Genomic DNA, 17,258 nt, shown 5'->3' with positions numbered 1-17,258 from the left:
AAGAAGGAAAGAAGGAAGGAAGAAGAAGGAAGGAAGGAAGGAAAGAAGGAAAGAAGGAAGGAAAGAAGGAAGGAGGGAAGGAAGGAAGGAAGGAAAGAAGAAAGGAAGGAAGAAGGGAAGGAAGGAAGGAACGAAGGAAGGAAGGAAGGAAGGAAAGAAGGAAGGAAGGATAGAAGGAAGGAAGGAAGGAAAGAAGGAAGGAAGGAAAGAAGGAAGGAAAGAAGGAAGGAAGGAAGGAAGGAAGGAAAGAAGGAAAGAAGGAAGGAAGGAAGGAAGGAAGGAAAGAAGAAAGGAAGGAAGGAAGGAAGAAGGGAAGGAAGGAAGGAAAGAAGGAAGGAAAGAAGGAAGGAAGGATAGAAGGAAGGAAGGATAGAAGGAAGGAAGGATAGAAGGAAGGAAGGAAAGAAGGAAGGAAGGAAAGAAGGAAGGAAAGAAGGAAGGAAGGAAGGAAGGAAAGAAGGAAGGAAAGAAGGAAGGAAGGAAGGAAAGAAGGAAGGAAGGAAGGAAGGAAAGAAGGAAAGAAGGAAGGAAAGAAGGAAAGAAGGAAGGAAGGAAGGAAGGAAGGAAGGAAGGAAAGAAGAAAGGAAGGAAGGAAGGAAGAAGGGAAGGAAGGAAAGAAGGAAGGAAGGAAGGAAAGAAGGAAGGAAAGAAGGAAGGAAGGAAAGAAGGAAGGAAGGAAAGAAGGAAGGAAGGATAGAAGGAAGGAAGGAAAGAAGGAAGGAAAGAAGGAAGGAAAGAAGGAAGGAAAGAAGGAAGGAAGGAAAGAAGGAAGGAAAGAAAGAAGGAAAGAAGGAAGGAAAGAAGGAAGGAAAGAAAGAAGGAAGGAAGGAAAGAAGGAAGGAAGGAAGGAAAGAAGCAAGGAAGGAAGGAAGGAAAGAAGCAAGGAAGGAAAGAAGCAAGGAAGGAAAGAAGGAAAGAAGGAAGGAAGGAAAGAAGCAAGGAAGGAAGGAAAGAAGGAAGGAAAGGAAGGAAGGAAGGAAAGAAGGAAGGAAGGAAGGAAGGAACGAAGGAAAGAAGCAAGGAAGGAAGGAAGGAAGGAAGGAAAGAAGCAAGGAAGGAAGGAAAGAAGGAAGGAAAGAAGGAAGGAAGGAAGGAAGGAAGGAAGGAAAGAAGCAAGGAAGGAAAGAAGGAAGAAGGAAGGAAGGAAGGAAGGAACGAAGGAAAGAAGGAAGGAAGGAAGGAAGGAAGGAAAGAGCAAGGAAGGAAAGAAGCAAGGAAGGAAAGAAGCAAGGAAGGAAAGAAGGAAGGAAGGAAAGAAGGAAGGAAGGAAAGAAGGAAGGAAGGAACGAAGGAAAGGAAGGAAAGAAGGAAGGAAGGAAAGAAGGAAAGAGAAGGAAAGAAGGAAGGAAGGAAAGAAGGAAAGAAGGAAGGAGGGAAGGAAGGAAGAAGGAAGGAAGGAAGGAAGGAAGGAAAGAAGGAAGGAAGGAAAGAAGGAAGGAAGGAAGAAGGAAGGAAGGAAGGAAAGAAGGAAGGAAAGAAGGAAGGAAGGAAGGAAAGAAGGAAGGAAGGAAGGAAGGAAGGAAGGAAGGAAGGAAAGAAGGAAGGAAAGAAAGGAAGGAAGAAGGAAGGAAAGGAAGGAAGGAAGGAAGGAAAGAAGGAAGGAAAGAAGGAAGGAAGGAAGAAGGAAGGAAGGAAAGAAGGAAGGAAGGAAAGAAGGAAGGAAGGAAAGAAGGAAGGAAGGAAGGAAGGAAGGAAGGAAGGAAAGAAGAAGGAAAGAAGGAAGGAAGGAAGGAAGGAAGGAAAGAAGGAAGGAAGGAAGGAAGGAAGGAAGGAAGGAAAGAAGGAAGGAAGGAAGGAAGGAAGGAAGGAAGGAAGGAAGGAAGGAAGGAAGGAAGGAAGGAAGAAGAAGGAAGGAAGGAAGGAAGGAAGGAAGGAAGGAGAGGAAGGAAGGAAGGAAGGAAGGAAGGAAGGAAGGAAGGAAGGAAGGAAGGAAGGAAGGAAGGAAGGAAGAAGGAAAGAAGGAAGGAAGGAAGGAAGGAAGGAAGGAAGGAAGGAAGGAAGGAAGGAAGGAAGGAAGGAAGGAAGGAAGGAAGGAAGGAAGGAAGGAAGGAAGGAAGGAAGGAAGGAAGGAAGGAAAGAAGGAAGGAAAGTGGGAAGGAAGGAAGGATAGAAGGAGGCACAATGGACTGGAGGTGACGGTGGCGCGCGGTTGAAGGCAGTCGTTGATTGCCGGACATGTTGACGGTGAGCTGGTCGAAGGGCAGTGTGGGGAACCTACCTATGAAGAGCAGGGTGAAGATGATGATCAGCTGGTAGATGCCGTGCCCGAGGATGTTCTTCATCATGGTGCGGGAGATGAGCGGCTTGTTGCGCCCGTAGGGGCAGCGCAGGAGCAGGGCGTCCGTGGGCGGCTCCGTGGCCAGGGCCAGGGACGCAAAGGTGTCCATGATCAGGTTGACCCACAGCATCTGCACGGCCTTCAGCGGTGAGTCCTGGAGGGCGGAGAGGGAGAAACACGGGGAGGGTTAATGTTCGGGCTTCTCCATGGCGAAGGCGAGGGAGGGAGAGAGGAGGAAGGGAAGGAGGGAGGGAGGGAGGGATGAAAGGCTTGATCGGCACCCCATTCACCACCTTAAACATCTCCTCCCTCCACCAGGGGCGCACCGTGGCTGCAGTGTGGACCATCTACAAGATGCACTGCAGCAACTCGCCAAGTCTTCTTCGGCAGCACCTCCCAAACCCTGAGAGTGAGGGACTGAGAGACACCAGTCAGTGTACAGATATCTCCCTGAGAGAGAGGGGACTGAGAGACACCAGTCAGTGTATAGATACCTCCCTGAGAGAGAGGGGACTGAGAAACACCAGTCAGTGTACAGATATCTCCCTGAGGGAGAGGGACTGAGAGACACCAGTCAGTGTACAGATATCTCCCTGAGGGAGAGGGACTGAGAGACACCAGTCAGTGTACAGATATCTCCCCGAGAGAGAGGGGTCTGAGAGACACCAGTCAGTGTACAGATATCTCCCCGAGAGAGAGGGGACTGAGAGACACCAGTCAGTGTACAGATATCTCCCTGAGAGAGAGGGGACTGAGAGACACCAGTCAGTGTACAGATATCTCCCTGAGGGAGAGAGGTGACTGAGAGACACCAGTCAGTGTACAGATATATGCCTCAGGAAGAGGGACTGAGAGACACCAGTCAGTGTACAGATATCTCCCTGAGAGAGAGGGGACTGAGAGACACCAGTCAGTGTACAGATACCTCCCTGAGAGAGAGGGACTGAGAGACACCAGTCAGTGTACAGATATCTCCCTGAGAGAGAGGGACTGAGAGACACCAGTCAGTGTACAGATATCTCCCTGAGAGAGAGGGACTGAGAGACACCAGTCAGTGCACAGATATCTCCCTCAGGGAGAGGGGGCTGAGAGACACCAGTCAGTGTACAGATATCTCCCTGAGAGAGAGGGGACTGAGAGACACCAGTCAGTGTACAGATATCTCCCTGAGAGAGAGGGACTGAGAGACACCAGTCAGTGTACAGATATCTCCCTGAGAGAGAGGGACTGAGAGACACCAGTCAGTGTACAGATATCTCCCTGAGGGAGAGGGGACTGAGAGACACCAGTCAGTGTACAGATATCTCCCTGAGGGAGAGGGACTGAGTGACACCAGTCAGTGTACAGATATCTCCCTCAGGGAGAGGGGGCTGAGAGACACCAGTCAGTGTACAGATATCTCCCTGAGAGAGAGGGGACTGAGAGACACCAGTCAGTGTACAGATATCTCCCTGAGAGAGAGGGACTGAGAGACACCAGTCAGTGTACAGATACCTCCCTGAGAGAGAGGGACTGAGAGACACCAGTCAGTGTACAGATATCTCCCTGAGAGAGAGGGACTGAGAGACACCAGTCAGTGTACAGATATCTCCCTGAGAGAGAGGGACTGAGAGACACCAGTCAGTGTACAGATACCTCCCTGAGAGAGAGGGACTGAGAGACACCAGTCAGTGTACAGATATCTCCCTGAGAGAGAGGGACTGAGAGACACCAGTCAGTGTACAGATGTCTCCCTGAGTGAGACGGGACTGAGAGACATCAGTCAGTGTACAGATATCTCCCTGAGAGAGAGGGACTGAGAGACACCAGTCAGTGTACAGATGTCTCCCTGAGGGAGAGAGGACTGAGAGACATCAGTCAGTGTACAGATATCTCCCTGGGGGAGAGAGGACTGAGAGACACCAGTCAGTGTACAGATATCTCCCTGAGGGAGATGGACAGAGAGACACCAGTCAGTGTACAGATATCTCCCTGAGAGAGAGGGGTCTGAGAGACACCAGTCAGTGTACAGATATCTCCCCGAGAGAGAGGGGGCTGAGAGACACCAGTCAGTGTGCAGATATCTCCCTGAGAGAGAGGGGACTGAGAGACACCAGTCAGTGTACAGATATCTCCCTGAGGGAGAGAGGGGACTGAGAGACACCAGTCAGTGTACAGATATCTACCTGTGGGAGATGGACAGAGAGACACCAGTCAGTGTACAGATATCTCCCTGAGAGAGAGGGACTGAGAGACACCAGTCAGTGTACAGATATCTCCCTGAGGGAGAGGGACAGAGAGACACCAGTCAGTGTACAGATATCTCCCTGAGGGAGAGGGACAGAGAGACACCAGTCAGTGTACAGATATCTCCCTGAGAGAGAGGGACTGAGAGACACCAGTCAGTGTACAGATATCTCCCTGAGGGAGAGGGGACTGAGAGACACCAGTCAGTGTACAGATATCTCCCTGAGGGAGATGGACAGAGAGACATCATTCAGTGTACAGATATCTCCCTGAGAGAGAGGGACTGAGAGACACCAGTCAGTGTACAGATATCTCCCTGAGAGAGAGGGGACTGAGAGATACCAGTCAGTGTACAGATATCTCCCTGAGAGAGGGGACTGAGAGACACCAGTCAGTGTACAGATATCTCCCTGAGTGAGAGGGACTGAGAGACACCAGTTAGAGTACAGATATCTCCCTGAGGGAGAGGGACTGAGAGACACCAGTCAGAGTACAGATATCTCCCTGAGTGAGACGGGACTGAGAGACATCAGTCAGTGTACAGATATCTCCCTGAGGGAGAGAGGACTGAGAGACACCAGTCAGTGTACAGATATCTCCCTGAGGGAGAGGGACTGAGAGACACCAGTCAGAGTACAGATATCTCCCTGAGGGAGAGGGACTGAGAGACATCAGTCAGTGTACAGATATCTCCCTGAGGGAGAGAGGACTGAGAGACACCAGTCAGTGTACAGATAACTCCCTGAGGGAGAGGGACTGAGAGACACCAGTCAGTGTACAGATATCTCCCTGAGGGAGAGAGGACTGAGAGACACCAGTCAGTGTACAGATAACTCCCTGAGGGAGAGGGACTGAGAGACACCAGTCAGAGTACAGATATCTCCCTGAGGGAGAGGGACTGAGAGACACCAGTCAGAGTACAGATATCTCCCTGAGAGAGAGGGACTGAGAGATACCAGTCAGTGTACAGATATCTCCCGAGGGAGCGGGGACTGAGAGACAGGGTGGCATAGTGGTTAGCACTGTTGCCTCACAGCGCCAGGGACCCGGGTTCGAATCCAGCCTTGGGCGACTGTCTGTGTGGAGTTTGCACATTCTCCCTGTGTTTGCGTGGGTTTCCTCCGGGTGCTCCGATTTCCTCCCACAGTCCAAAGATGTGCGGGTTAGGTTGATTGGCTATGATAAAAAATTGACCCTTAGTGTTAGGGGGATTAAATACGTGGGGTTACGGAGATAGGGTGGGATATGTGTCGGTGCAGGCTCGATGGGCCGAAATGGCCTCTATCTGCACTGTGGGGTTTCTGTGATTCTGTGACACCAGTCAGTGTACAGATATCTGCCTGAGGAAGAGGGACTGAGAGACACCAGTCAGTATACAGATATCTTCCTGAGAGAGAGGGGACTGAGAGACACCAGTCAGTGTACAGATATCTCCCTGAGAGAGAGGGGACTGAGGGACACCAGTCAGTGTACAGATATCTCCCTGAGAGAGAGGGGACTGAGAGACACCAGTCAGTGTACAGATATCTCCCTGAGAGAGAGAGGGACTGAGAGACACCAGTCAGTGTACAGATATCTCCCTGAGGGAGAGGGGACTGAGAGACACCAGTCAGTGTATAGATATCTCACTGAGAGAGAGCGGACTGAGGGACACCAGTCAGTGTACAGATATCTCCCTGAGAGAGAGGAGACTGAGAGACACCAGTCAGTGTACAGATACAATTTCCTGAGTGAGAGGGGACTGAGAGACACCAGTCAGTGTCTAGATTGACCATGGGCGGGTAGGACCTCCTACTGGGTCTAGATTGACCATGGGCGGGTAGGACCTCCTACTGGTTCTAGATTGACCATGGGTGGGTAAAACCTCCTACTGGGTCTAGATTGCCCATGGGCGGGTAGGACCTCCTACTGGGTCTACACTGACCATGGGTGGGTAGAACCTCCCACTGGGTCTAGATTGCCCATGGGCGGGTAGGACCTCCTACTGGGTCTAGATTGCCCATGGGCGGGTAGGACCTCCTACTGGGTCTACACTGAACATCGGCGGGTAGAACCTCCTACTGGGTCTAGATTGACCATGGCTGGGTAGAACCTCCTACTGGGTCTAGATTGAACATCGGTGGGTAGGACCTCCTACTGGTCTAGATTGAACATGGGAGGGTAGAACCTCCTACTGGGTCTACACTGAACATCGGCGGGTAGGACCTCCTACTGGGTCTAGATTGACCATGGGCGGGTAGGACCTCCTACTGGGTCTAGATTGACCATGGGTGGGTAGAACCTCCTACTGGGTCTAGATTGACCATGGGTGGGCAGAACCTCCTACTGGGTCTACGTCGAACATCGGTGGGTGGGACCTCCTACTGGTCTAGATTGAACATGGGAGGGTAGAACCTCCTACTGGGTCTACACTGAACATCGGCGGGTAGGACCTCCTACTGGGTCTAGATTGACCATGGGCGGGTAGGACCTCCTACTGGGTCTAGATTGACCATGGGTGGGTAGAACCTCCTACTGGGTCTAGATTGACCATGGGTGGGTAGAACCTCCTACTGGGTCTAGATTGACCATGGGTGGGTAGAACCTCCTACTGGGTCTAGATTGACCATGGGTGGGCAGAACCTCCTACTGGGTCTAGATTGACCATGGGTGGGCAGAACCTCCTACTGGGTCTAGGTCGAACATCGGTGGGTGGGACCTCCTACTGGTCTAGATTGACCATGGGTGGGTAGAACCTCCTACTGGGTCTAGATTGCCCATGGGCGGGTAGGACCTCCTACTGGGTCTAGATTGCCCATGGGCGGGTAGGACCTCCTACTGGGTCTACACTGAACATCGGCGGGTAGAACCTCCTACTGGGTTTAGATTGACCATGGCTGGGTAGAACCTCCTACTGGGTCTAGGTTGAACATCGGTGGGTAGGACCTCCTACTGGGTCTAGATTGAACATCGGTGGGTAGGACCTCCTACTGGGTCTAGATTGAACATCGGCGGGTAGAACCTCCTACTGGTCCAGATTGAACATGGGAGGGTAGAACCTCCTACTGGGTCTACACTGAACATCGGCGGGTAGGACCTCCTACTGGGTCTAGATTGACCATGGGTGGGTAGAACCTCCTACTGGGTCTAGATTGACCATGGGTGGGCAGAACCTCCGACTGGGTCTAGGTCGAACATCGGTGGGTGGGACCTCCTACTGGTCTAGATTGACCATGGGAGGGTAGAACCTCCTACTGGGTCTACACTGAACATCGGCGGGTAGGACCTCCTACTGGGTCTAGATTGACCATGGGCGGGTAGGACCTCCTACTGGTCCAGATTGACCATGGGTGGGTAGAACCTCCTACTGGGTCTGGATTGACCATGGGCGGGTATGACCTCCGACTGGTCACTAACCCTGGTGATGCAGGCACCAGTGAAAGCCACGGTCACTGCCACCACATTCACTGTTAACTGGAACTGCAGGAACTTGGAGATACTGTCGTAGACGTTGCGGCCCCACTTGACCGCCTTGACGATGCTGGAGAAGTTGTCGTCTGTCAGGATGATGTCCGACGCTTCCTTGGCCACATCCGTGCCGGCGATCCCCTGTGAAAACGGTACAGTCACTGCGAGGCAGATGTACAGACCAGTAATCCTTCTACACTGTCCCATCAAACTCTCCCAGAGCAGGTACAGCATGGGTTAGATACAGAGTAAAGCTCCCTCTACACTGTCCCCATCAAACACTCCCAGGGCAGGTACAGCACGGGTTAGATACAGAGTAAAGCTCCCTCTACGCTGTCACATCAAACACTCCCAGGGCAGGTACAGCACGGGGTTAGATACAGAGTAAAGCTCCCTCTACACTGTCCCATCAATCACTCCCAGGGCAGGTACAGCACGGGGTAGATACAGAGTAAAGCTCCTTCTACACTCTCCCCATCAAACACTCCCAGGGCAGGTACAGCACGGGTTAGAAACAGAGTAAAGCTCCCTCTACACTGTCCCATCAAACACTCACAGGGCAGGTACAGCATGGGTTAGATACAGAGTAAAGCTCCCTCTACACTGTCCCATCAAACACTCCCAGGGCAGGTACAGCACGGGTTAGATACAGAGTAAAGCTACCTTTACACTGTCCCATCAAACACTCACAGGGCAGGTACAGCATGGGTTAGATACAGAGTAAAGCTCCCTCTACACTGTCCCATCAAACACTCCCAGGGCAGGTACAGCACGGGTTAGATACAGAGTAAAGCTACCTTTACACTGTCCCATCAAACACTCCCAGGGCAGGTACAGCACGGGTTAGATACAAAGTAAAGCTCCCTCTACACTGTCCCCATCAAACACTCCCAGGGCAGGTACAGCATGGGTTAGATACAGAGTAAAGCTCCCTCTACACTGTCCAATCAAACACTCCCAGGGCAGGTACAGCACGGTGTTAGATACAGAGTAAAGCTCCCTCTACACTGTCCAATCAAACACTCCCAGGGCAGGTACAGCACGTGTTAGATACAGAGTAAAGCTCCCACTACACTGTCTCCATCAAACACTCCCAGGGCAGGTACAGCACGGGTTAGATACAGAGTAAAGCTCCCTCTACACTGTCCCATCAAACACTCCCAGGGCAGGTACAGCACTGGTTAGATACAGAGTAAAGCTCCCTCTACATTCCCATCAAACACTCCCAGGGCAGGTACAGCACGGGTTAGATACAGAGTAAAGCTCCCTCTACACTGTCCTATGAAACACTGCCAGGGCAGGTACAGCACGGGTTAGATACAGAGTAAAGCTCCCTCTACATTGTCCCCATCAAACACTCCCAGGGCAGGTACAGCACAGGTTAGATACAGAGTAAAGCTCCCTCTACACTGTCCCCATCAAACACTCCCAGGGCAGGTACAGCGCGGGTTAGATACAGAGTAAAGCTCCCTCTACACTGTCCCCATCAAACACTCCCAGGGCAGGTACAGCATGGGTTAGATACAGAGTAAAGCTCCCTCTACAGTGTCCCCATCAAACACTCCCAGGGCAGGTACAGCACCGGGTTAGATACAGAGTAAAGCTCCCTCTACACTGTCCCATCAAACACTCCCAGGGCAGGTACAGCACGGGTTAGATACAGAGTAAAGCTCCCTCTACACTGTCCCCATCAAACACTCCCAGGGCAGGTACAGCATGGGTTAGATACAGAGTAAAGCTCCCTCTACAGTGTCCCCATCAAACACTCCCAGGGCAGGTACAGCACCGGGTTAGATACAGAGTAAAGCTCCCTCTACACTGTTCCATCAAACACTCCCAGGGCAGGTACAGCACGGGTTAGATACAGAGTAAAGCTCCCTCTACACTGTCCCATCAAACACTCCCAGGGCAGGTACGGCACGGGTTAGATACAGAGTAAAGCTCCCTCTACACTGTCTCATCAAACACTCCCAGGGCAGGTACAGCACGGGTTAGATACAGAGTAAAGCTCCCTCTACACTGTCCCATCAAACACTCCCAGGGCAGGTACAGCACGGGTTAGATACAGAGTAAAGCTCCCTCTACACTGTCTCATCAAACACTCCCAGGGCAGGTACAGCACGGGTTAGATACAGAGTAAAGCTCCCTCTACACTGTCCCATCAAACACTCCCAGGGCAGGTACAGCACGGGTTAGATACAGAGTAAAGCTTCCTCTACACTGTCCCCATCAAACACTCCCAGGGCAGGTACAGCATGGGTTAGATACAGAGTAAAGCTCCCTCTACACTGTCTCATCAAACACTCCCAGGGCAGGTACAGCACGGGTTAGATACAGAGTAAAGCTCCCTCTACACTGTCTCATCAAACACTCCCAGGGCAGGTACAGCACGGGTTAGATACAGAGTAAAGCTCCCTCTACACTGTCCCATCAAACACTCCCAGGGCAGGTACAGCACGGGTTAGATACAGAGTAAAGCTCCCTCTACACTGTCCCCATCAAACACTCCCAGGGCAGGTACAGCACTGGTTAGATACAGAGTAAAGCTCCCTCTACACTGTCCCATCAAACACTCCCAGGGCAGGTACAGCACGGGTTAGATACAGAGTAAAGCTCCCTCTACACTGTCCCCATCAAACACTCCCAGGGGAGGCACCCAAGATTGGGTGGCTCTGGATTAATGATATGAATTGGTTGAGCCTAGATAGTGAATATAAGGAGATCATTCAACCCAATCCTTAGCCAATGGCCACACACGTACAGTTTCAATAAGGTGTTACTGGATATCGACGAGATATAGGAACTGGCATTTCTCCACATCCTCAGTTCCTTCCTAAGCGCTTCACAGCCAATGAAGTAGTTTGGAAGCACTGTCACTGTTAGTGTGTAGGCAAACGTACAGTCACAGAGTGCACAGCAAGATCCCACAAACAGTAAACGGGATTAGAGGCTGGTTAATCTGTTTTATTAGTGACAGTGCGGCACTCCCTCTGTACTGCCCCTCCGACAGCGTGGCGCTCCATCAGTATTGCCCCACCTACAGTGCGGCGTACCCTCAGTACTGCCCATCCGACAGTGCGGCACTCCCCCAGTACCGCCCCTCCGACAGTGCGGCGCTTCCTCAGTACCGCCCCTCCGACAGTGCGGCGCTCCCTCAGTACCGCCCCTCCGACAGTGCGGCGCTCCCTCAGTACCGCCCCTCCGACAGTGCGGCGCTCCCTCAGAACCGCCCCTCCGACAGTGCGGCGCTCCCTCAGTACCGCCCCTCCAACAGTGCGGCGCTCCCTCAGTACTGCCCATCCGACAGTGCGGCACTCCCCCAGTACTGCCCCTCCGACAGTGCGGCGCTTCCTCAGTACTGCCCCCCCAACAGTGCGGCGCTCCCTCAGTACTGCCCCTCCGACAGTGCGGCGCTCCCTCAGTACTGCCCCTCCCACAGTGCGGCGCTCCCTCAATACTGCCCCTCTGAAAGTGTGGCACTTCCTCAGTACTGCCCCTCCGACAGTGCGGCGCTCCCTCAGTACTGCCCTCCCACAGTATGGTGCTCCCTCAGTACTGCCCCTCCGACAGTGCGGCGCTCCCTCTGTACTGCCCCTCCGACAGTGCGGCGCTCCCTCAGTACAGCCCCTCCCACAGTGCGGCGTTCCCTCAGTACTGCCTCTCTGATAGTGCGGCGCTCCCTCAGTACTGCCCCTCCCACACTGCGGCGTTCCCTCAGTACCGCCCCTCCGACAGTGCGGCGCTCCCTCAGTACCGCCCCTCTGACAGTGCGGCGCTCCCTCAGTACCGCCACTCCGACAGTGCGGCGCTCCCTCAGTACTGCCCCTCCGATAGTGCAGCGCTCCCTCAATACCGCCCCTCCGACTGTGCGGTGCTCCCTCAGTACTGCCCCTCCGACAGTGCGGCGTTCCCTCAGTACTGCCCCTCCGACAGTCCGGCGCTCCCTCAGTACTGCCCCTCCGACAGTGCAGCACTTCCTCAGTACTGCCCCTCCGACAGTACGGCGCTCCCTCAGTACTGCCCCTCCAACAGTGCGGCGCTCCCTCAGTACTGCCCCTCCGACAGTGCGGCACTCCCTCAGTACCGCCCCTCCGACAGTGCGGCGCTCCCTCAGTACCGCCCCTCCGACAGTGCGGCACTCCCTCAGTACCGCCCCTCCGACAGTGCGGCGCTCCCTAAGTACCGCCCCTCCGACAGTGCGGCGCTCCCTCAGTACCGCCCCCTCCGACAGTGCAGTGCTCCCTCAGTACTGCCCCACCGACAGTGCGGCACTCCCCAGGTACTGCCCCTCCGACAGTGCGGCGCTCCCTCAGTACCCGCCCCTCCAACAGTGCGGTGCTCCCTCAGTACTGCCCCTCCAACAGTGCGGCGCTCCCTCAGTACTGCCCCTCCGACAGTGCGGCACTTCCTCAGTACTGCCCCTCCAACAGTGCGGCGCTCCCTCAGTACTGCCTCTCCCACAGTGCGGCGCTCCCTCAGTACTGCCCCTCCAACAGTGCGGCGCTCCCTCAGTACTGCCCCTCCCACAGTGCGGCGCTCCCTCAGTACTGCCCCTCTGACAGTGCGGCGCTCCCTCAATACTGCCTCTCACACATTGCGGCGTTCCCTCAGTACTGCCCCTCCGACAGTGCGGCGCTCCCTCAGTACCGCCCCTCCGACAGTGCGGCGCTCCCTCAGAACTCCCCATCCAAAAGTGCGGCGCTCCCTCAGTACTGCTGCTCCGACAGTGCGGCGCTCCCTCAGTACTGCCCCTCCCACAGTGCGGCGCTCCCTCAGTACTGCCCCTCCGACAGTGCGGTGCTCCCTCAGTACCGCCCCTCCGACAGTGCGGTGCTCCCTCAGTACCGCCCCTCCGACAGTGCAGTGCTCCCCCAGTACCCGCCCCTCCGATAGTGCAGCACTCCCTCAGTACTGCCCCTCCGACAGCGTGGCGCTCCATCAGTATTGCCCCACCTACAGTGCGGCGTACCCTCAGTACTGCCTCTCGGACAGTGCGGTGCTCCCTCAGTACTGCCCATCCGACAGTGCGGCACTCCCCCAGTACTGCCCCTCCGACAGTGCGGCGCTCCCTCAGTACTGCCCCTCCAACAGTGCAGCGCTCCCTCAGTACTGCCCCTCCGACAGTGCGGCGCTTCCTCAGTACTGCCCCTCCAACAGTGCGGCGCTTCCTCAGTACTGCCCCCCCAACAGTGCGGCGCTCCCTCAGTACTGCCCCTCCGACAGTGCGGCGCTCCCTCAGTACTGCCCCTCCCACAGTGCGGCGTTCCCTCAATACTGCCCCTCTGACAGTGCGGCGCTCCCTCAGTGCCGCCACTCCGACAGTGCAGTGCTCCCCCAGTACCGCCCCTCCGACAGTGCTGCACTCCCTCAGTACTGCCCCTCCGACAGTGCGGCGCTCCATCAGTAATGCCCCTCCGACAGTGCAGCGCTCCCTCAGTACTGCCCCTCCGACAGTGCGGCGCTCCATCAGTACTGCCCCTCCGACAGTGCAGCGCTCCCTCAGTACCGCCCCTCCGATAGTGCAGCACTCCCTCAGTACAGCCCCTCCGACAGTGCGGCGCTCCTCAGTACCGCCACCCCCGACAGTGTGGTGCTCCCTCAGTATTGCCCCTCCGACAGTGTGGCGCTCTCTCAGTACCGCCCCTCCGACAGTGCGGTGCTCCCTCAGTACAGCCCCTCCGACAGTGCGGCGCTCCCTCAGTACTGCCCCTCCGACAGTGCGGCGCTCCCTCAGTGCCGCCACTCCGACAGTGCGGCGCTCACTCAGTAACGCCCCTCTGACAGTGCGGCGCTCCCTCAGTACTGCCCCTCCGACAGTGAGGCGCTCCCTCAGTACCCGCCCCCCCGACAGTGCGGCGCTCGCTCAGTACTGCCCCTCCGACAGTGCGGCGCTCCCGCAGTACTGCCCCTTCCACAGTGCGGTGCTCCCTCAGTCCTGACCCTCCGACAGTGCGGCGCTCCCTCAGTACTGCCCCTCCAACAGTGCGGCACTTCCTCAGTACTGCCCCTCTGACAGTGCGGCACTCCCTCAGTACCCGCCCCTCCGACAGTGCGGCGCTCCCTCAGTACTGCCCCTCCAACAGTGCGGCGCGCTCGCTCAGTACTGCCCCTCCGACAGTGCGGCGCTCCCTCAGTACTGCCCCTCCCACAGTGCGGCGTTCCCTCAGTACTGCCCCTCCGACAGTGTGGCTCTCCCTCAGGTACCGCCCCCTCCGACAGTGCAGTGCTCCCCCAGTACCCGCCCCTCCAACAGTGCGGCACTCCCTCAGTACTGCCCCTCCGACAGCGCGGCGCTCCATCAGTATTGCCCCTCCTACAGTGCGGCGTTCCCTCAGTACTGCCCCTCTAACAGTGCGGCGCTCCCTCAGTGCCGCCACTCCGACAGTGCCGCGCGCTCACTCAGTACCGCCCCCTCCGACAGTGCGGCGCTCCCTCAGTACTGCCCCTCCGACAGTGCAGTGCTCCCTCAGTACGCCCCTCCGACAGTGCGGCACTCCCTCAGTACCCGCCCCTCCGACAGTGCGGCGCTCCCTCAGTACCCGCCCCTCCGACAGTGCGGCGCTCCCTCAGTACCGCCCCCTCCGACAGTGCAGTGCTCCCTCAGTACCCGCCCCTCCGACAGTGCGGCGCTCCCCCAGTACTGCCCCTCCGACAGTGCGGCGCTCCCTCAGTACCGCCCCCTCCAACAGTGCGGTGCTCCCTCAGTACTGCCCCTCCGACAGTGCGGCACTTCCTCAGTACTGCCCCCTCCAACAGTGCGGCGCTCCCTCAGTACTGCCCCTCCGACAGTGCGGCGCTCCCTCAGTACTGCCCCTCCAACAGTGCGGCACTTCCTCAGTACTCGCCCCTCTGACAGTGCGGCACTCCCTCAGTACCGCCCCTCCGACAGTGCGGCGCTCCCTCAGTACTGCCCCTCCAACAGTGCGGTGCTCGCTCAGTACTGCCCCTCCGACAGTGCAGCACTCCCTCAGTACCCGCCCCTCCGACAGTGCGGCTCTCCCTCAGTACCCGCCCCTCCGACAGTGCGGCGCTGCCCCAGTACTGCCCCTCTGACAGTGCGGCGCTCCCCTCAGTACCGCCCCTCCAAAAGTGCGGTGCTCCCTCAGTACCGCCCCTCCGACAGTGCGGCACTTTCGCTCAGTACTGCCCCTCCCACAGTGCGGCGCTGGCGCTCCCCTCAGTACTGTCCCTCCAACAGTGCGGCGCTCCCTCAGTACTGCCCCTCCCACAGTGCGGCGCTCCCTCAGTACTGCCCCTCCGACAGTGCGGCGCTCCCTCAATACTGCCTCTCACACATTGCGGCGTTCCCTCAGTACTACCCCCTTCCGACAGTGCGGTGCTCCCTCAGTACTGCCCCTCCGACCAGTGCGGCGCTCCCTCAGTACTGCCCCTCCGACAGTGCGGCGCTCCCTCAGTACCCGCCCCTCCGACAGTGCGGTACTCCCCTCAGTACTGCCCCTCCGACAGTGCGGCGCTCCCTCAGTACCCGCCCCCTCCGACAGTGCGGCGCTCCCTCAGTACTGCCCCTCCGACAGTGCGGCGCTCCCTCAGTACCCGCCACCCCCGACAGTGTGGTGCTCCCTCAGTATTGCCCCTCCGACAGTGTGGCGCTCCCTCAGTACCCGCCCCTCCGACAGTGCGGTGCTCCCTCAGTACAGCCCCTCCGACAGTGCGGCGCTCCCTCAGTACTGCCCTCCGACAGTGCGATGCTCCCTCAGTACCGCCCCTCCGACAGTGCGGCGCTCCCTCAGTACTGCCCCCTCCGACAGTGCGGCACTCCCTCAGTACTGCCCCCTCCGACAGTGCGGCGCTCCCTCAGTGCTGCCCCTCCGACAGTGCAGCGCTCCCTCAGTACTGCCCCTCCGACAGTGCGGCGCTCCCGCAGTACTGCCCCTCCGACAGTGCGGCGCTCCCTCAGTGCCGCCACTCCGACAGTGCGGCGCTCACTCAGTACCCGCCCCTCTGACAGTGCGGCGCTCCCTCAGTACTCCCCATCCAACAGTGCAGCGCTCCCTCAGTACTGCCCCTCCGACAGTGAGGCGCTCCCTCAGTACCCGCCCCCCGACAGTGCGGCGCTCACTCAGTACTGCCCCTCCGACAGTGCGGCGCTCCCGCAGTACTGCCCCTTCCACAGTGCGGTGCTCCCTCAGTCCTGACCCTCCGACAGTGCGGCGCTCCCTCAGTACTGCCCCTCCAACAGTGTGGCACTTCCTCAGTACTGCCCCTCCCACAGTGCGGCGTTCCCTCAGTACTGCCCCTCCGACAGTGTGGCTCTCCCTCAGTACCGCCCCTCCGACAGTGCAGTGCTCCCCCAGTACCGCCCCTCCAACAGTGCGGCGCTCCCTCAGTACTGCCCCTCCCACAGTGCGGCGCTCCCTCAGTACTGCCCCTCCGACAGTGCGGCGCTCCCTCAGTACTGCCCCCTCCCACAGTGCGGCGTTCCCTCACTACTGCCCCTCTGACAGTGCGGCGCTCCCTCAGTGCCGCCACTCCGACAGTGCAGCGCTCCCTCAATACCGCCCCTCCGACACTGCAGTGCTCCCCCAGTACCGCCCCTCCGACAGTGCGGCGCTCCCTCAGTACCGCCCCTCTGACAGTGCGGCGCTCCCTCACTACTGCCCCTCTGACAGTGTGGCACTCCCTCAGTACCGCCCCTCCGACAGTGCGGCGCTCCCTCAGTACTGCCCCCTCCGACAGTGCGGCACTCCCTCAGTACTGCCCCTCCGACAGTACGGCGCTCCATCAGTACCTGCCCCTCCGACAGTGCAGCGCTCCCTCAGTACTGCCCCTCCGACAGTGCGGCGCTCCATCGGTACTCGCCCCTCCGACAGTGCAGCGCTCCCTCAGTACCGCCCCCTCCGACAGTGCAGCACTCCCTCAGTACTGCCCCTCAGTACCGACCCCCCGACAGTGCGGGTGCTCCCTCAGTACCGCACCTCCGACAGTGCAGTGCTCCCTCAGTACTGCCCCTCCGACAGTGCGGCGCTCCCTCAGTACTCCCCCTCCGACAGTGCGGCGCTCCATCAGTACTGACCTCCGACAGTTGCAGCGCCCCCTCAGTGACGACCGACCCCCCGACCGAGCCGCCCCCGTCAGTGCGGCGCTCCCTCGCAGTACCGCCCCTCCGACAGTGCGGCGCTCCCTCAGTACCGCCCCTCCGACAGTGCAGTGCTCCCTCAGACGACCGCCCCTCCGACAGTGCGGTGCTCCCTCAGTACCGCTCCTCCGACAGTGCGGCGCTCCCTCAGTACTGCCTCTCCGACAGTGCGGCGCTCCCTCAGTGCTGCCCCTCCGACAGTGCGGCGCT

General features: G+C 57.4%; 1 pseudogene; it reads right to left on the bottom strand.

The window, feature by feature from the left end:
- LOC147086814 (plasma membrane calcium-transporting ATPase 2 pseudogene) overlaps nucleotides 1–8,158 on the bottom strand; it is a 15,980-nt pseudogene extending 7,822 nt beyond the window's left edge.
- Nucleotides 8,159–17,258: the final 9,100 nt, after the last annotated feature.

The sequence above is a fragment of the Somniosus microcephalus genome, unplaced genomic scaffold (assembly GCF_052327205.1).
Source record: "Somniosus microcephalus isolate GS21.2 unplaced genomic scaffold, FLI_Smic_1.0 unresolved_chr7, whole genome shotgun sequence".
Classification (NCBI taxonomy): Eukaryota; Metazoa; Chordata; class Chondrichthyes; order Squaliformes; family Somniosidae; genus Somniosus; species Somniosus microcephalus.
The sequence above is the reverse complement of the archived record's forward strand: the minus strand, read 5'-3'. Positions and strand labels throughout refer to the sequence as shown.